General features: G+C 38.8%; 1 long non-coding RNA gene across 1 annotated transcript in view; it reads right to left on the reverse strand.

Annotated features, from left to right (window-relative positions):
* Positions 1 to 213: 213 nt before the first annotated feature.
* The window catches only part of LOC114206495 (uncharacterized), a 96,176-nt gene continuing 77,014 nt past the window's right edge, over positions 214 to 19,375 (reverse strand). Inside the window, exons 4-5 of the long non-coding RNA XR_003608630.2 lie at positions 16,781 to 16,967; positions 214 to 1,004 (exon numbers count right to left, since the gene is read on the reverse strand). This is a non-coding gene — a long non-coding RNA (uncharacterized LOC114206495). The remainder of the gene's footprint in view (positions 1,005 to 16,780; positions 16,968 to 19,375) is intronic.

Here is a 19,375-nt window from a genome sequence, read left to right on the forward strand (position 1 = left end):
ACAACCAGAACAGTTTCAACTTCTTCATTAAATTGTTGTAAAGTAGTGAATTAACCTGGCTGACACTGATGCACATTATTTCTTTTCCACTTTAAAGAATTTAGAATCTGATAGTTTAATAGATATGTGAAAATGGTATTATATAAGATGGTCCTTCAGAGTTTATACACACACACACACACACACACACACACACACATATGTACATAAAGAAAAACAATTCCCTTTTATGCAAAATGAAACAAGTGGATCAGATAATCTGTCAGGTCTCTTCTAGTCCTAAAATCCCACAATTCTGGTTCTAGGACAATAAAAATAAAATATGTTGTTAAATATAAATTTCAAATACTGGATATATGTTATTAATAATGGGCATACAGGAAAAGTGGGTATCAAGTTAGGAATCATGGAGGTTTTTCTTAAAATTTGACTGGGCTATCTAAAACATCTAGGAGGAAAGTCCTTTACGTCTGATTGCTAACCTAGAGTTAGACCTTCAGAATCGTAACTCATACTGATGGCAATACAGGCTCCCAGTTTCACATTGTATAACCAGCATCTTCTTTCATAATGGTATATGCTTCAAAACTGACTTAGGAGAATTGACCATGTACATTTATGCCCTGCTACAGATTTCATATCTCTTCACAGCTACATGGAAAAATACACTATATTTCCCACTTCCTTTACTTTTATTTTATAATTTGTTGCAGAAATAATAACATTTAATTAGCATTAACTGATTATCCATGTATTTAGGCAGAGAAAAATAGTAAACTTCTGCAGTACACAGATAAATATCTGAGTTTGACAGTGTTTTACACATTATATTTATTCATATTTCCCAAGCTCATGTGGAAATCTATTCATATACTTTTCAACAAGCCAGGATTACACAGTAGATCTGCCAATCCCTAAAATTAGTTTTTTAAAATACCTTGTATAAGTCAGAAAATGTGGCTCATCTTTTTGAAGGTTGAAGACAGGCTAATATTTCACTTTTCCTTAAAAAAAAAAGATAAGGGCCAACTGTCAGGCAAAAGTTGTGAAAATGTAGCAATAATACTTAGAGGTTGCTTTCTGCAGTGAATTAAATTATTATACTTTGAAAGACTTTCATATACTACCCAAGGCTCATTTCTGACATCAAGTTAAAAATCACTTTAACATGAGTAATTTCTAAATGAAGCATTTTCTGAGGGTACAAAAGAGCCATATTGGATTTTATCTGGTTATTAAATTCAAAAAGTACCTTGTATCAAGAAAGTGGATATTGTGCCCAGCATTATAAACATATTCTATTTAGGAGAATGACATTGTTATTCATATGAAAATATATGTTGGTCTAGATAAAGTTAAACACCTTCAGAGGTCTCAAACATGTATACCTGAAATTACAAAAAATAATTATAGTTCAAGCAAGGACTTGACTACTCTCCTACAAAAAAAAATTTTTTGCGTTATCTACTGCTGCATAACAAACTACCCTAAAATTTAATGGCTTAAAATAAAGCTTGGCAAACTTTTCCTGTAAAGGACCAAATAGTAGATATTTTTAGACTTTGGAGGCCATACAATCTCTGTCACAACTACTCAGGTTTGCAATTTTACCTCAAAAGTAGTCATAACAATTCATAAACAAATGGGTGTGGCTATGTTCCAATAAAACTTTATTTACAAAAAGAGGCAGTGAGCCAGATTTGACCCACAAGCTATAGTTTGTTGATTTAATTAATTAATTTATTTATGTTCCTAATTCTATGAATTGGTATTTTGGGAAGGGCTCTCAATGGGGAAGACTTGTCTCTGTTCTCCATGGTTGAATGGTTTGATGTCTGTGTTTGTAGGCAGTTGGCAAGTTGGCTGAGGGGGCAGAATGGTTCTGAATAATCTCACTCACACGTCTCTCAGTTGACTTAGGCTGGGGGCTGGGTGCCTTAGTTTGTCTCCACATGGCCTCTGTAGTAGGCTAGCTCGGGGTTTATCATATGGCAGGTGGATTCCAGGGTGGCAAAAGTAGAAGCTTCAAGACCTTTCTGAGGCCTCAGCTAGTCACATAATGTCAGTTCACCATATTCTATTGGTCAAAGACCCAAGGCTGGCCCAGATTCAAGTGTGGGGAAATAGACTCCACCTCTCCATGAGATAGGCTGCAATGAATTGTAGCCATTTAAAATTCTGGGACTAAGCTCTGTCAAAACAGAGTGCCATCAATTCCTAAGACTTTTATCAGTAATTTTCTTACTCTGAAAAACTTGTCAAAACCAAGAACCAAGTTCTTGGTCAAGAAGGTCATTTGAGGAGAGACAGTGAGGGAGAATGTAGAAGGTAGTAAACAAGGATGGCTGGAATTTTGACCCTTGGAGGTAAAGAGATTATTGCTTTTGGAGTGACCTCTTTTGTTTTAGGATATTCCACTCTATGAGTCTTTAGTTACATTTGATTATAGTGGTGTCTGCCAAGCTTCTCCTCTGTAAAATTATACTTTTTCACTTTCTAACTAATAAATATTTTGTTGACTTTCTTTATGCCAGTCTTCATCAGATTTTACCCATTAGTTTTCTTTTTTTTAAGATTTTATTTATTTATTTTAGAGAGAAAGAGAGTATGTGCGGGAGCAAGGGGAGGAAGAGAGGGGGAGTAATGGGGTGGGGGGAAAAGAGAGGGGGAGGGAGATAACCTCCAGCAGACTATGCACTGAGTGCAGAGCCTGATGTGGGACTCGATTCCAGGACCCTGAGAGCATGACCTGAGCTGAAACCAAAAGTCAGATGCTTAACTGACTGAGCCACCTAGGCGTCCCAGATTTTACCCATTAGTTTTAACATCTGTTGATTTTTTGTTGTTGAACTCATTAGTATTATGATGCTATTAAATCATGTTTTTCTAAAATTCCATCATTCCCTCCATATTTACTAATTATAAGGAAAATCCTCCTCTCTATATGTATTACTTATTTATATTAACACAAGTTCATGAATTACTATTTTACTCAATTTTATAATCCATATTATTGTTACTTATTTTGATGACCAAACTGTTCCAGAGTTGGCCAGTGGGAGCTTCTGGAAGCTGGCTTTTATGTTCTTCTAACACCTTCATCATTCTTTGAACACTTCCTTACTTTCTGACACAGCAAGATGTTCCAGGCTCATCCTGTACTTTCCCTGCCTCAGCTCGGCCTTGTTTCTTTTAATGAAGAATGGAATTTAGAAACCAAGTTCTGGATGCTAAATGTGCTCATTGCTATCAGGATATTGTTATTTTCAGGCTCTCACAGAGTGCATAGCCAGGGAATATATGTACATACATATATATGTATACATACATTAACAACAATATGTATCTATCTATCTATCCATCCAAACTCATGAGTTTACCAATATTGACAATCCAAAAAGTGTTCATTCTAGTTTTCTAATTTGTACTTAACTTCTCCACCAATGACAATCCCAGCAACCATTATCCTCAATATACTTACATATTTGTTCAATATGCCTGTATATACCTAGTTTCCCATTGTTGCTGCCACCTCTGCATGTGACCACTCCTCATTACATTCATGCTGACACCTTATTTCATGCTGCCACTGACACCTCCTCACTTGGATGCCCTCCTTATGATGCTCAGCCTCCAACACTATCTGCCATCCCACCACAACCACTGCCCTCAGCTGCTGAAAGACTTTTGGATTAAATCTTGAAGGAAGGAAATAATGAGCACATTTTCTTGACTTTTTCCTATTATATGAATCAGGACCTACTAATACATATTTGCATAACTGTAATACAGAGCTTCAAAAACAGTTTTTGTGTGCCTAAACTGACAAATAACTAAGAATTATTCCAACGTATATATTACCAGGAACATAGTTGTTACCTTATTGATGACATTAGTTAATTTACATCTTTTTTTTTTTTACCAGTTCTGATGTTTGGATGGATGCTAAGGTGTTTAGACTTACAGATAAATTATCTGCTATTGTAAGTAATCTTCATATTTCCTTTCTCCTTGTACTAGACCTCAATAGCTCTTGCCATGCCCACAGCCCTCCTGAAAAAGTAGCCTACTAAACAGTTCAACATCACATTAATACAATCCTTATAGGAGCCAATGCTGATTAGCCAATGCTGACCCAAAGGCCATCAACCTATGATCTGACTAGAATAGGGTTCTGCCTATAACAGATGCCATTGGTTCCCTGCCTATATCCCCTCCACACTTCCTGGTCCACTTAATGCTGAGAGCAACCAGCTATAAGCACCTGTCACTTTCTACCTAAGGGAAATAGGGCAGGTTGCACGTACATGGAAGTCAATGTCCCTTGAATTGGCCCTCAGCAAATGACAGACAGGAGTTGAAGGACAAATATCCAACTTCTTTACCTCCAAATTAGGATAAGTCTGAGAAATATTCTATACTGTCTCCCAGAGTTCCCCCATGGGACTGAAATTCAGTTGTCCACAGCAGTAACCCGCTCAATAATGAATCCTGTATTGGCTTCCTTCCCTTCCTTATTCCAATTCCCTTCTTCTATAAAAGTGCTTCCAGGAAACCTCCCAAGTTAACTATCAGCTCTCAAATCCTTGCCTCTAAGTCAGCTTGTGTGGGAACCCAACCAAAAAACTACTCAAATGCCATAATAGTGATTAATAGAGCCAAATATATGTCTTTTCTCAGGTATTTAAATTGGAAGTATATGTATACATATATACGTAAGTATATGTTTATATATAACTGTTTTTAGTTGAAGGAAAGAGATGTGTAAACACTATATGAACCACATAAATGGTGGAGCACTAGAGAGAAGATATAAAAACCCCTGCATCACCCTTTGGATCCAGAACCACCCCTCAATTCTAATCTGGATTAGACTGTGTTTTATTACAGCTCCTCTTGGATTGCCATGAGATTCTATCAGTCTATAAATTTATATGTGCTCTAAGAAAAATGAACACTCACTCCCATCTCCATATACCTGAGTTTATACTGAGAACCTCTGTTTCTTGAAACTAAACTACAACATGAGAGCCATCGACTTTGATTTATATTTTACTTCTTGTATTGGAACTAAAACAAAGTCCTGCATACAGTAGGGACTCAGTTACTTTTGTCTAATGAACAAATGAGAAGAGTATTTAAAACGTATATATGGATGGATGTCCATAGGTTCAGAACTACTTTCTAAATCTTAGCTATGAAAAGTAACAAAAATTCTTTCTCTTTTCTTTTTCCCCTGGGGCAAAACATTTGAACAAATTTTCATATCTTGTAAGTGGAAGGAACAATTCTTGCTTTTGTATGCTCGGCATCTCCTTCTGCTTGGTAACTGTCCCCCCTTCTCCACACTCCCCGTCCCCACAAAATACACATTTCCTTTAGTCACCTACCTGTCCCTCAATTCATGAGGTTCTGTCCCTTCTTGGGTGGCTCAGTCAGTTAAGCGTCTGCCTTTGGCTCAGGTCATGGTCCCAGGGTCCTGGGATCAAGCCCCACATTGGGCTCCCTGCTCGGCGGGAAGCCTGCTTCTCCCTCTCCCATTCCCCCTGCTTGTGTTCCCTCTCTCGCTGTGTCTCTATCTGTCAAATAAATAAATAAAATCTTTAAAAAAAAAAAAAAAGGAACTACAGTTAATCTGAAACTGAGACTGTGTCCCTCAAAGCTGGTCTTTTAATACACTGTATCAGTATAATGTCACCATCACTTATGCAATTTATATGTAAGCCAGAAACCTGAGGATTATCATTAATAACTTTTCCTTCACTTCCCCCTGTGCATTTAATCATCAGGTTGTATTTATTTTACCTTCCAAATGTGTCTTGAATCTCTCTGCTTATTCCCTACTTTGCTGCCACTTCCTCTGTGCAAGTTATCATCATACTAGACTACTATTCTAACCTACTAATTGGTCTTCCTTGTTTGTGCTCTTGGTCAAAAGTATACTGCATAACCGGTGATATCTGTCCAGAAAATGTCCACTTTCCTCAGGGTAATTACACCCTAAATTTCACTTAGGAAACCACCCCTCCCCCAAGTGATTTGGGATTACTTCCATCTCCAGCTCCAGAATTATGGATGCCCTAACTGGCATACTTTTCCCTAGCCACAGAGATTGTTTTAGGGAAGGGCATTTAATCCATACCTAAACCACTTAAAATACTGCATTCCCCTAGTCAAAGGAATTAGTTCAACATGAGCATGTGATTTATGCAAATCCAGTCAGCAGCATTGACTGGCCTTGTGACCATGATGGTACTAGAGTGAAGACTGATCCAGCACAAGGGTGAGAGCAGAATCAAGGGATCCCAGAGAGCCAGAGCAGGGGCATGAAGACATCAACTGCCTATGCATAAAACTGCTTGTGGGGCAGCTGGGTGGCTAGGTCAGCTGAGTGGCCCACCCTTGGTTTTGGCTCAGGTCATGATCTCATGGGTCGTGGCATCAAACCCTGCAACGCTCTCTGCACTCCGTGGGGAGTCTGCTTGGAGATTCTCTCCCTCTGCCCCTCCCCCCACTCACGTGTGCACGCTCTCTCTGTCTCAAGAATAAAAAAGTCTTAAAAATAAACTGCTTGGGTGAGGTCTGAACTCTGAATTTCATCATTATGTAAGTCAATGACTTTTTTTTTTTGGCTTAAGGCAAGTTAGACTGGGTTTTCCATTACTTGCAACTGAAAGATTCTTGCTAATATCCACCCAAGCGAATGTACCATTGCACGCAGAATAAAAAAGCAAAAGGCCATAATACAACTTGATGCACATTGGCATTTGCTCCCTGGGTTCAAACCCCAAAGGCTGACCTTTAACCTCTTTTCATGCCATTCCCTCCTCCTGAAACCCTATTGACCTCTGTATACCCAGTATTATATTATGCTTCTACCCTACTTATCCTTTAATTCTCAGCTCAGAATGCCTTTCATGTCCTCAAACATACCAGATCTTCATTGTTTACTTTCCAAGCACAATATGGATTCAGCTTTGCTACTTATAAGCATAGAAATTTTACCTTTACTTATGAGAGTCTTTCTTCAAAATCTGTCTCTCACATAACTATAAGCTACATGGGAGAAACTTTTTGCTTACTAATAAATTTCCTGACACATAGTGTTTTGTTATTTCTTTTGTTGAATAAATTAATGAATTAATGAAGTCAACAGGAGAGGTGCCTCGGGTGGCTCAGTTGGTTAAACATCTGACTCTTGGTTTCAGCTCAGGTCATGATCTCAGGGTCATGAGATGGAGCCTGGCGTCAGGCTCCACACTCAGCAGCAAGTCGGCTTGAGATTGTCTCCCCCTCCCTTTCCCTCTGCCCCTCCCCCCTTCTCTCAAATAAATAAATCAATCTTCAAAAAAAGAAGTCAACAGGAGGAACACATTCTCTTTGTGTAATAAGTTTCAGTTAACATCACACTTCATCAAATAACAACTTAAATTGCATTTGAAAAGAAGCATAAAATTATAGTATCACTGGTTCACTTACAAAATGAAAATGGGTTAGTAAAATGTATTAAATTCTTTAAAGACATGATGGGAGAAATTTTCCTGGTTATATCCAAGCAATTTATAAAAATGAAAATTTTAAAAACAGATATATCAGAAACACATACTATTTTATCTAGAGGATAAACTAAATAGCTGAGTTAATATCTTTGCAGGGTAAAAGGTTGAAGGATAAATTGGTTTTAATGTAACTCAACCAAAGGGGGCAGAATATGACCAATATATTGATTTAGATGTAGATGGAATAATTTGGGAAAAAATATGATTTCTGGCAAAGTTCCTCCTCTAGCTTAAAGCTGCAACAACAACAACAAAAAAACACAAACTGATAAATGTTCACAATTCCATTTCAATGCTGGATCAAATCTCAACACACAGACTTTCTCTCAGCTACTGGAAAAAGAGTTTAGATAATTTTGTTATACTACAAATTGCAAAGTACTTCTTCATGGTCAAAAGACAATTTTAGATTAATTTAACTTTAAGAGGTCATATTTCTGCATCAGTTTTTCTTTTCTGGTGTCCCAGCCTCATACCAGAGAAATAACAGTTGTGTATGGGAAGGTTAAGCTGACAATATTGTTGCTCTGATGAGAGTTTCACAATATAACAAAATGTATTATATATTTAGTGAAACAATACTTTGTTTTTGTTTTCAATAATGTTTGAATGAAAATATACCATGAATCAATTTGGATTTTGAATGAGCTATGATTCCATAGTTAAGAACACCTAAAAAAAGTAAGATCATAATGCTTATATCTCTAAATTTGTTTTTTCTTCAATCTGAAATGCCTTCCCTTCTCATTTCTGCCTAATCCAAATTCTCCTTGGTTTTTAACAATACACTGAAGTCATATCTTAAAACCTCATTATTCTAGGTTTTTTTTTAATATTTCTAGACTAGTTGCTTATGGTGTGGGATCAGTTGCTCCCAATTGTCAACCCAAGGACTATACTATGTACCTCTGACACAATGTGTCAAAATCACGTAGAAAACATTTTAAAATACATCTTCCAAACTGCTCCCCACTCCTCTTCTCCCAACTCTAAGATTTTGACTCAGTAAATCAGAGAACCTAAGGAATATGAAAATTTAAAGAACCTTCTCCTTATATCCATGTTCATAGTAGCATTACTCACAGTAGCTAAAAGGTGGAAGCAACCCAAGGATCCATTCAAGATAAATGGATAAACAAAATGCGGTATTACATACAATGGAATATTGTTGAACCTTAAAAAGTTAGGAAATTCTAATATATGCTACCACATGGATGAATCTGAGAACATTATGCTAAGAAAACAAACCAGTTGCAAAAGGATAAACACTGCATGATTCCACTTGTATGAGGTACTTAGTTAAATCCATAAAGAGAGAAAGTAGAGTGGTTGTAGCCAGATGCTAAAAGGAGAGGAGAATGGAGACTTATTGTTTAATGGGTACAGAGTTTTTACCCATGAAGATGAGAAAGGTTTTGGAGATGGATGATGGATGGATGGTGGTAATGGTTGTATAACAGTGTGGATGTATTTAATACCACAGGACTATACACTTAAAATAGTTAAGATGATAAATTTTATATTATGTGTATTTTACCCCAATTTAAAAAATGGTTAAAATGGTAAATTTTGTGTTATTTATAGTTAACCACAAATGAAAAACAGTAATTCTCTAGATGTGGGAAATAATTCTCATTTGTGTTGGTTTTCTATTCTTCCTTATCACAATATTTTATTCATATATTTCTTTACAAATATTTACTGAGTATCTGCCACATACTAGGCATCATTCTAGATGCTGGAGATATAGCCATGACTCAAGCAGACAAGGTCCCTGCTCTCAAACAGCCATAATTCTGTCTATGGCATTGTATTTGTAAAAATTAGGTGGTGTAGCATGAGAGAGAAAACCCAATTTCACAGTGGCTTTAACACTCAAGATGTTATTCCCTCATATAAAATGTCTATTTGACAGGGACTAGGTTCCTTCTAGTTTTCTTCTTTATCAACACTAGGGTATGATTGTATAGGTATGGTCCGTGGTGGTTGCTGGATAGCTGGTCATTGTATCTGCATTCTTACAAGCAAGAAGGAGAAAATCAAACCCAAAGGGCATAACCCTTACATCTGCCACATTCTCAGAAAGTGACATCTCATTGACAATTACTTAGTCATAATGGCCATGCCTAGCTGCAGTGAAAGCTGGGAAATGCACTTTATTCAGCCCTGTGATTACCTAAATTTCAAGGGTTCTTTTATTGAAAAAGAGTAGTATGGATACTAGAGAACTATCAGACTTTGCCACAATTATTTTTCCCAGCAGATCTTGAATCCTTTGAAGGCTGAGAGGTCTCTCAAAGTACAGAATTAGTAAGAAGACACCAAGGAGCAAAGTAAAGAGAGCATTTGGGATGATATCCATCTGAGGGTTCATCCCTTTTACATGACACTTCCTATTGATAAGGATTGCCTTAGAGCAGTGGTCAGCAAATATTTTCTGTTAGAGGATGGGAGAGTAAGTATCTTAGGCTTTGCAGACAACAGGCTCTCTCTGTTTACCACACAACTCTGTTGTGATTGCATGAAAACACCCAAAGAGAATATGTAAATGAGTGAGTGTGGCTGTTTCCAATAGAACTTTATTTACAAAAATACATGGTAGGCAGAGTTTGGCCCACAGGCCATAGATTGCCGACCATTGCCTCATCTCAAAATATAAGCCCTTAAGAGATTTTAGTATATTACCCATATATTTTGTCACCTTCGTGGGTTAGTAATCAAAGCCAAATGTGTGACTCAGATCCGTCAGGAATATGAATTTTGTTCATACCATCAGGTTAGCCACTGAAACATGTAGAGGTAATAGTTAAGCATTAGGAGAATTTAGAATGGATAGTAAAGGATGTGTTGTGGAGAAAGGCCAATTGCGGCAAATATTTTTTCCCATTCTTTGAGTTGCCTTTTCACTTTTTTGATAATTTCCTATGAAGCATAAAAGTTTCTAATTTTGATGAACTCCCATTTTTCCTTTTTGCTTTGGTTGCTCATGCTTTTTGGTGTCATATCTAAAAAACCATTGTCTGAGCCAATGTCACAAATACTTACACCTATGTTTTCTTCTAAGAATTTTATGTCTTAATTTTTACATTTAGGTCTTTGGTCTATTTTGAGTTAATTTTTTTGTACAGTATGAGGTAAGAGTACAACTGCATTCTCTTGCATGTGGATACCTAGTTCTCTAAGTACCATTTCTTGAAGAGACAGTTCATACCCCCATTGAATTGTGTTGCGTTCTTGTTAAAAATCAGTTGTCCAAGAATGTATGGGTTTATTTCTAAATTCTTAAGTCTATGTATCTATCTTTATGCCAGTCCATAGTTATTTTTACTAACCAGAATGTCTATTTTCCAGTATAATGAATAACATGTTCTTTTATTCATGTAATCATTTACCAAATATTTTCTAAGCATATATGACAAGCACTTTATAGTGTTTAGAGGGGAAAGGAAAATATTGTCATTTAGATTAGATCTAGGTATAGATAAGTTTCCTTGGATGTGTTTCCTCAAATATAGCTATCTGGGAATAGTTCCTTTTGATCTGCAGACCTATGAAGTAAAGAGACAAAAATCTCTCTCTCACACATTCCCAATGTACAATGATGGGACAGGCACAGTAACTGTGATAGACACTGCCATTCACAAAGGGGAAACACTGAAGAACACAAAAGTCACTGGTCTGTAGCAATACTAAAACCCAGCTGGACATATATCGTCAGTTCTTTGATCAGAGGATCAGTCCTACTGTCTGGAAATGGTTCACTATTGCTCTTGGCTCTACCCTCTGTATTTTTGACCTTCTGATTTTCCATGGAAAATAGTCCACATTTGCAGCTGAGCAATTTTCTTAGTCTGCTCTGCCCATGGAAATTTGGAGGTCCAAAGATCTCTTTTCATTTTGTATTATCTCTATTTCTTTCGGTCCAAGTTGATTTAATTCTTTTAAAATATTTGTGGATTTTTTTATGAATCAATTTATAGTCCACTCCACTAAATAAAATCTATACCCAAAGGTCTCTGAGATAAGCCCTTCTCTTTCGTTGGTCTTCCTAGTAAGTTTCTGAGCAATAACACCTTTAAGATTCGTAGAAGTCCTTTTTAGAGACACCTTTAAGAAGAAGCCAGGTAGCACCTTCAATATTCTTCCCAGAAATCTCCTTAGCTAGATTACCCAGCCCATTAGGTATATTTTCTATTTTCTACTTTATCACAGGTTACAGTGTTAAAAAAACATTTTGTCACTACATAATGAGGATCCTCTTTCTCCAATTTCCAGTAAGATTTTCCTTATTTTTCTTTAAGCCCTCTCTGAGAGTCCTCTTGAAGGCTGTTTGACTCCTCCACCAGTCTCTTCAGGGCCCATTCACATTGCATCTACTGTCCCAAAGTCCCATATTTTCAGGGTTTCATTATGGCAATACCCTAACTCCTAGGTACTAAAACCTCTTCCAGTTGCTATGACTACAATATAAATTACCCTAAAACTTGGTGTTTATTATGCTTGTGGATTCTGTGAGTCAGGAACTTTTGGGGAGTAATTTTTGTCTGCTTCATAATATTTATGAGATTTGAAGGTTGAGGACTGGAATCATCTGAAGTCTCACCACTCACATGCCTGGCAGTTGATATATATAAACCATTCCCTAGGGACCTCAGTCCTTCTCTATGTAGTCTCTTTGAATGGGCTAATTTCAGTTTTCTCATAGCATGGTGGTTGGCTTCTAAGGGAGAGAATCTTGAAAAAGAGAGAGCTAGATGATAGCTGAATTGCTTTTCATGACCTAAACCTGGAAGTCACCCAGTGTTGTTTCTGCCTTATTCTATTAGTTAAAATACTCATAAGATACCCTCAAGTTCAAAGACTCCACTTCTTGATAGAGTAGTGGCAATTTGAGAAGAAATATGAAAAGTATATGGGACCAGAAATAATGCTGTGGTCATTTTGGAAAACAGGAGAAACTTAGAAAGGTACTCTTTCAATAGAGCTCCTACATAAGAATTCTATCTCAGGCTCTGCTTCGAGGGCGCTCATCTACATTAGTTTCAAGGGCTGGTGTCACAAATTACCAAGGAACTGGGGGGACAGAAATGAGATAAATTTATTGTTTCACAGTTCTGGAGGCTAGAAATTCAAGATCAAGGTATTGATAGGGTTGGTTCCTTCTTAGGGCTGTGAGGAAGAATGCCCATGCCCTTCCCCTAGCTTCTGGTGGTTTGCTGGCAATCTTTAGGGTTCCTTGGCTTGTAGATGCAACTGCTTCAATCCCTGCCTTTATCTCCACATGTGTTTATCTCTGTGTCCAAATTTCCTCTTTTTATAAAGACACCAGTATTGGATTGAGGCCCACTCTAAAGACGTCATCTTACTAATTATATCTGCAATGACCCTATTTGCAAATAAGGTCACATTCTGAGGTGCTAGGGTTAGAACTTCAATATATGAATTAACTGAACAATTAAACCCATAAGACTGACCTAAGACATAAGAGTATGTATGTTACAGTATTTATTATAAAGAATACCTGAAATAACGCATAGGAAGTTCCTGGCATTGATTAAATGATTAATAAATGTTAGTCAACATCATTATTTATCTTTGGATCCAGAGAGAATAGCACAGAGCCTATCACCTAGTGAGCAAATAGTAAAATCTTTGCCTTTTGTCTGTTGGGCATTCCATCTTTTTCTGGTAAGAACACCTTGAAACAATTCCCTTGACAGTCTTGGTGAGGCACTCATTCAAAATGTCCTGCCCTCCCTTGAGTAAGAAGTGAGTGGTTGGATGACCCAAGAATGCCATTCAGACTGTCTCCCAAACATTAAATCTCAAGTAGGACAACAAAGAGATAGAAAATAGCTATGATCACTTATGCTAACAATACTGTCACAAAAAGGATTGACCATTAGTTCCTGTCCCTTGGGTACTTAGAGCTATTGTGATTCCTATTCTTTTCACACCCTGCTGCTTAGTTTTTCTTTTAACTCTTTGTGCTACCCCGCATTCTTGAGCACATTTCTTATTTTGGCTTAAGATAGCTAGAGTTTCTTTTGTTTATGGAGAAATTCAAATAGAGATTGATTCCTGAAAGCACCTCTTACAACTGACATTTGGAATGGTGATGTGAAGTTGGAAGGGTCATGGTGAGGCAGGACTCAGTGTAGATTTCCCCTTCTCTGGCTGGGAAGATGGCTAGCTTCATGAGCACATTTTATCTGGAGACTCAGGCAATGTGTCTACCCAGGCTGAAGATTTAGGAGAGTCAGTAGAAAAATGTCATCTGGTTAGATCAGTTTGGATATTTTTCAGCCTGGGATGAGTTACTATAAGTAAGAGACTACTGGCTCATCAGAAAGCAGAGAGAACAGAACTGTTAAGGAAAGCCCCTTATATCTATGGCCTATGATCAAAGAGAGTTAGTATCCAGATAATCTTGAGCTTTGCTCATTTGGCAAAGCTGAATTCTCGCTCCCAAGATAAAGTTAGTGGAAGCAAAGTCCAGGATACTGAAAACTTAAAAGGAAATAACAAGGGACCCAAGAAAAGCACTACTAAGCACCTTTTTCTGGGTCTTCATTGCCTGATAAAGTCTCCATTTAATCCCACTTTGGAACCCAACCACTGACATACATGGGATGAGGGAGCACAGATTGGTTCTGTCTTTTCTAACTCAAGCTACTGCTTGTTATTGCCCACAGGAAATGTTCAAACGGAGGCATTATAAGTAAGGGCTAGAGATAAAGGCATAGATCTAAGGCCTGTTGCTATGAGAGAGGACATTCTCTCTGTTGGATATAGATGGAGAGCCTACTAGATTTCTAAATAAATTGTATTCTTGGAAAAAATGATGACCAACCTAAGGCAGTCTCCAGGCCCCTGAACTCTTCTCTATAACCCCCACAGATGAGTCCTCCCCATTGTCCTTCTCAGATGTGACCACAGTGGACACTGCACATTGTCTCCTCTACCAGAAGAGAAAGACAGAGTTAGCCACTTTGGCTACCCACAGATTTCATTCCATCACTGAAGCAGGGAGAGTTTTTATTCCTGGAAAGCAGGATGTGATCAACGCTGTTAGACAGCGACCATTCTAAGCTGATTCTTCTTCCCTTTTCTACATGGGCCTTTTTTTTTTTTTTTTTTTTAATTAAGGTATATCCTGACCTCTTTGCACCATTGTAGCTTAGGTTAAATTTGTCATTTGGCAAAGTTGCCAATATGCAGGAGATATTCTGGACCAACCTGAGATTAATGAACAGCATTAGTCAGGGTTCTACAGAGAAACAGAACCAGTAGGATATATAGAGATACATAGAAAGAGATTTATTATGAGGCACTAGCTTATGTGACTATGGAGGCTGAGAAATACCATGATCTGCTGTCTGCAAACTGGAGGCCTGGGAAAGCCAGTGGTGTAGTTCTAGTCCAAATTCAAAGGTCTGAGAACCAGAGGAGTCAAGGGTATAAGTCCCAATCCAAGTTCAAAGGCCCAAGAATCAAGAGCACTGATGTCCAAGAACAGGAGATGATGGATGTCTCAGCTCAAAGAGAGAAAGCAAATTCACTCTTCCTCTGCCTTTTTATTTTATTCAAGCCCTCAGTGTATTAGCTGATGCCCACATGCATTGGTAAGGGAGATCTTCTTTACTCAGTCTACTGATTCAAATGTTAATCTCTTCCAGAAACACACCCACAGACACATCTAGAAATAAGGTTTTACCAGCTATCTGGGGATTCCTCAGCCCAGTCAAGTTGACACATAAAATTAACCATCAAATGCACATTGCTGAGAGCCCCTAGAGCTGGGTGCAATAAGTGGCATAGAGTTCAGGAAGGGAGTTTTGGGGTATACATGGAAGAGTTGCACTATCATGAGTGGGAACACTTATGATGTTGTATGATGAGAGGAAGAGTGTGTGTTTGTGGATATTGAACTATCAGGAAGAGTACAGCAGAAAACTATTGTTTTTGCCTGCCCGGCATCCCAATTTTCCTTCATAAAACATTTCTTCCCCCAGGCTTGAGCCAAACAGTTCTAAAAGGGCTGAACCTATACTTCTCAGCTCAGCTGGCATGTAACCCAGACCTGAAGTGTTAATTTATTCCATCTCTCTGGCTCAGTGAACGATTTAGGAAGGTTTATGCAATCCAAGTCAGATCAATAGAGTCAGCCACAGATTTTGATGGAATCATTGGGAAAGAGACACATTCTCTACACAGGGACTGCTTGGCTGATAGAAGGTAAATTTGCAGCTCTCAGGAAACAGCATGCCTCCTTTGTGGGGAGAAGGGTACTTGAGCCCAGGAAAGCAGAGTGAGAAAAAGCTAAGTCTCCTTTGCTTAGCCACTTGAGGAGGTGGGGTGGACATTTTTCTGGAGACCAGCACTTTATGAACATTCTCCCTGTGTTAGGGAGTTTCCTTCCTCCCCAAGTTAAAAGTCAGAAATCGTGCTTCCCTAGCTTCCCTTGTAGCTGGGCACAAGCATGTGACCCAGGCCCCACCAGACACTCTCGTGAAACCCTCTGAGAAGAGACTAATGTGAGGGAGAAATGCCTTGTGGAAGCCATTTTTGCCAATGAGAGGGACAGCGCTGCCACTTGGCTTTCAGAGGCAAAGCTAGTGAGTTTCTGGTAACAGAGCTGGCAACAGAACTTGCCTCAGTGCTAGGAGGGAGTTGTGGGGGCAGTAGCTGTGTCCCAGGCTAGCTCTGATGCCTCTTGGCAATTCTGTGACCTACCAAATATCCTTTGATAAAATTTTTTTTTGACTGAACCAATCAATTAGATTTGTCACCTCCAACTAAAAAATCCTGATAATTATATAACAATCAATAAAAATCTGTTTATAGAGATCGATAAATGAATGGCAATTCTGGGAGGTAGGCATTATTACTCCTATTGCACAGATGAAAAATAGCCCTAGGAGTATTAAGTGTATCCTGCCCAAGGTCATACAGCCAGTAAGTCCTGAAGCAGAGATTTTCATTCTAGTCTCTCTCTTTTTTTAATCTTCAAAGTTCACCTTTTTTTTAGTGTGGCATTTGAAACATGCTTTCAGAAATCATCTTGTGATGGAGAATAGATTGGCTTGCTCAGAATTCATCCCAATCTCCTTCTACTACGCCTTCCCATACTACAGAGGCTGGAAAGCTAAAACTGACATTTCCCATACTCATTTGCAACTAGGAATATGACTGAGCCTCCACCAATTAAATGTACTTACGTGAAAAGTGAATTTAGAACTGAGTCAAATAGGAGGGAAGGCAGGCCTTCATCCTGATGGTGCGAATCAGGTACACAAAGTTTGGCGCCAACAACTGAGGCTGCAACTTTCTGATTCCTGAATTGGCAAAAGTAGTGAGATCTTGAAGCTGGCAGGTGGAACATGGGCTTCTTGATTACCCAGCTTCCTGAATGTTGAAGAGATAGACAGGTCAGCTCTGTGGTAGTCTTCTGAAAGTCATTCCTGGAAGCCCAGCCTAGAGCCTATTCCTCTAGCCCTTCTAATTGTGAGCATCTGATTGCTTGCCTCCAATCCTTTTCTGTTTAACTACTAGACTGGCTCCTATTATCTGTTTCTGAATCCTGTCTAATACAAGCACATATAGAAGTCAAGTACATCATAAGTAAGCAGCACTGAATACAGATTCTCATCTTTTCTCAGAGTCACAACTATAGGGGCAAATACATATTCAAAGTGAATTGAAATATTGAAATAAAAAGCACCATGGCCTTTCCAATATTGCCATATTGTATCTCAAAAAACTGAGTGTATCAGTCAAGATACAGAATGGCAATAGATGGTTCATTCAGACTTGAATAAAGACCAATTTTTAAAGATATGCACAGAGCATAGAGAACCACAGGGTTTATGCACTGCCCCTAGACCCGAAGTAGCAAGAGGAAAGAGTCTGTTATAGACTGAATGTTTGTGGTTCCCCAAAATTCATAGTGTTGCAATTCTAATGCCCAATATGATGATATTAGAGGTGGGGCATTTGGGAAGTAATTAGGTCATGAGTGTGGAGTCCTTGTGAATGGAATTGGTGCCCTTATAAAAGAGACCCCAGAGAGCTCTCTCGCCCTTTTTCCATCACATGAGGGTACAGCAAGAAGTCAGCAGTCTACAACCAGGGAGTGGATTCTCATCAGACACCAAATCTGTCAGCACACTGATCTCAGATTTCCAGCCTCCAGACCTGGAAGAAATAAATTTCTGTCATTCATAAGTCACCTAGTCTCTGGCATATTGTTACTGCAGCCCAAACAGACTAAGAGTTAGGTAGCGAGGATGCCTTCCAAGAGCTGTGACCTTGGTTGAGGGATGAAACTAGCTCACGGCGACCTCACAGGCAGGGAGCAGGGAGGGGGCAACCTCACACGCTGCCCTCCTTTCATCTTTCTGCCCATTCACTGAATCCACCTGCAAGTCAGAGGACAAGAGCCTGTGTTGTAGTCCTCACAGCACAACCTTCCATGTGGAGAACAACGGAGAGTCCATCACAGCACAACCTTCCATATGGAGAACAATGGAGAGTCCTCACAGCACAACTTTCCATGTGGAGAACAATGGAGAGCCCATCACAGCACAACCTTCCATGTGGAGAACAATGGAGAGTCCTCACAGCACAACCTTCTATGTGGAGAACAATGGAGAGTCCATCACAGCACAACCTTCCATGTGGAGAACAATGGAGAGTCCATCACAGCACAACCTTCCATGTGGAGAACAATGGAGAGTCCATCAGAGGAGCAAATGAGAGACATCCAGTCCAGTGCAGCAAGTAAAAAATCATCAACACCCAGGGCAGTAAGAAATCATGAAGATTGTGGGTCAGAGTGTTTTGGTGCTACTGAATTTTTTAATGCTCACAGGTTGAGTGTATTCTTTCTTTTTAAAGATGGTCAATATAATCTGCTCTATATGATTTGAAGGCATTTTACTCCAGTTCCCACAGAGTGTCATACAGCGTGAGAAGTGGAAGGCACCTTAGAGATCTTGATGAACATTTCTCATTTCATAGAGAAATGAGTTTTCCTCAGACTTAGAGAAATGAAATAAAAGTCCTCCAAAGTCACATATCCAGAAACTTGCAGAACCAGGTGGCATACCCAAATCTAATGATGCCCAGTGCGGCGGGGCTTCTTCCACATCCTGCAGCTACAATCCTTGCTGGACACAAGTTATGCTCATGACAAAGTGCCAGGCTGTGATGTGGCCACAGTCTCAGTCTTGAGCATCCCTCTGCATTGGTTTTATTTTTCTCTTCATTTTGAACATTTACCTGAAAGGCTGAATTTCAAAGACACTTCTCCTAAAAATAACTAAAAGATATGCAGGAGGAAATTAGCATAATGTATTTTATCTATAATTTACAGTGTGTAATCTAGAAACGTGCAACAAAGCAATGCTAGTAGTGCAGAGAAAATTCCCCTGGGATATTTGGTTCCATTTAAAAACACCTCAGTATGGGGGGATGTGGGAGCAGCAGCCTGTGACACACTTCCATCAGGGCAAAATGTTATTCTAGTGATTCACAGCGAGAGGCCTGACAAACACTTTGAGTCGATATAAAGGTTCTTGCCATCAGGATAAAATGAGAATTGCAGTGGGTGGTCCCATTCTAGCCTCATGTCTCCTTCTACTTCTGTCCTGGCTTAGGTGGTTGCCCTGGAAACAGTAGGGTGGCAAACAAAACCATTTGGAACAACTTTTAGGGAGCCTTATGCATGAAGGCCTAATTTTTATTTGCTGCTGTCTTTTTTCTCTTCTTAAAGGGTGACTTTTCCAAGGCTATCATTCTCTGAGAGGGTGTGC

Source organism: Eumetopias jubatus, unplaced genomic scaffold (assembly GCF_037043125.1).
Source record: "Eumetopias jubatus isolate StellerSeaLion01/CBP00866 unplaced genomic scaffold, mEumJub1_p1.0 scaffold_7, whole genome shotgun sequence".
NCBI lineage: Eukaryota > Metazoa > Chordata > Mammalia > Carnivora > Otariidae > Eumetopias > Eumetopias jubatus.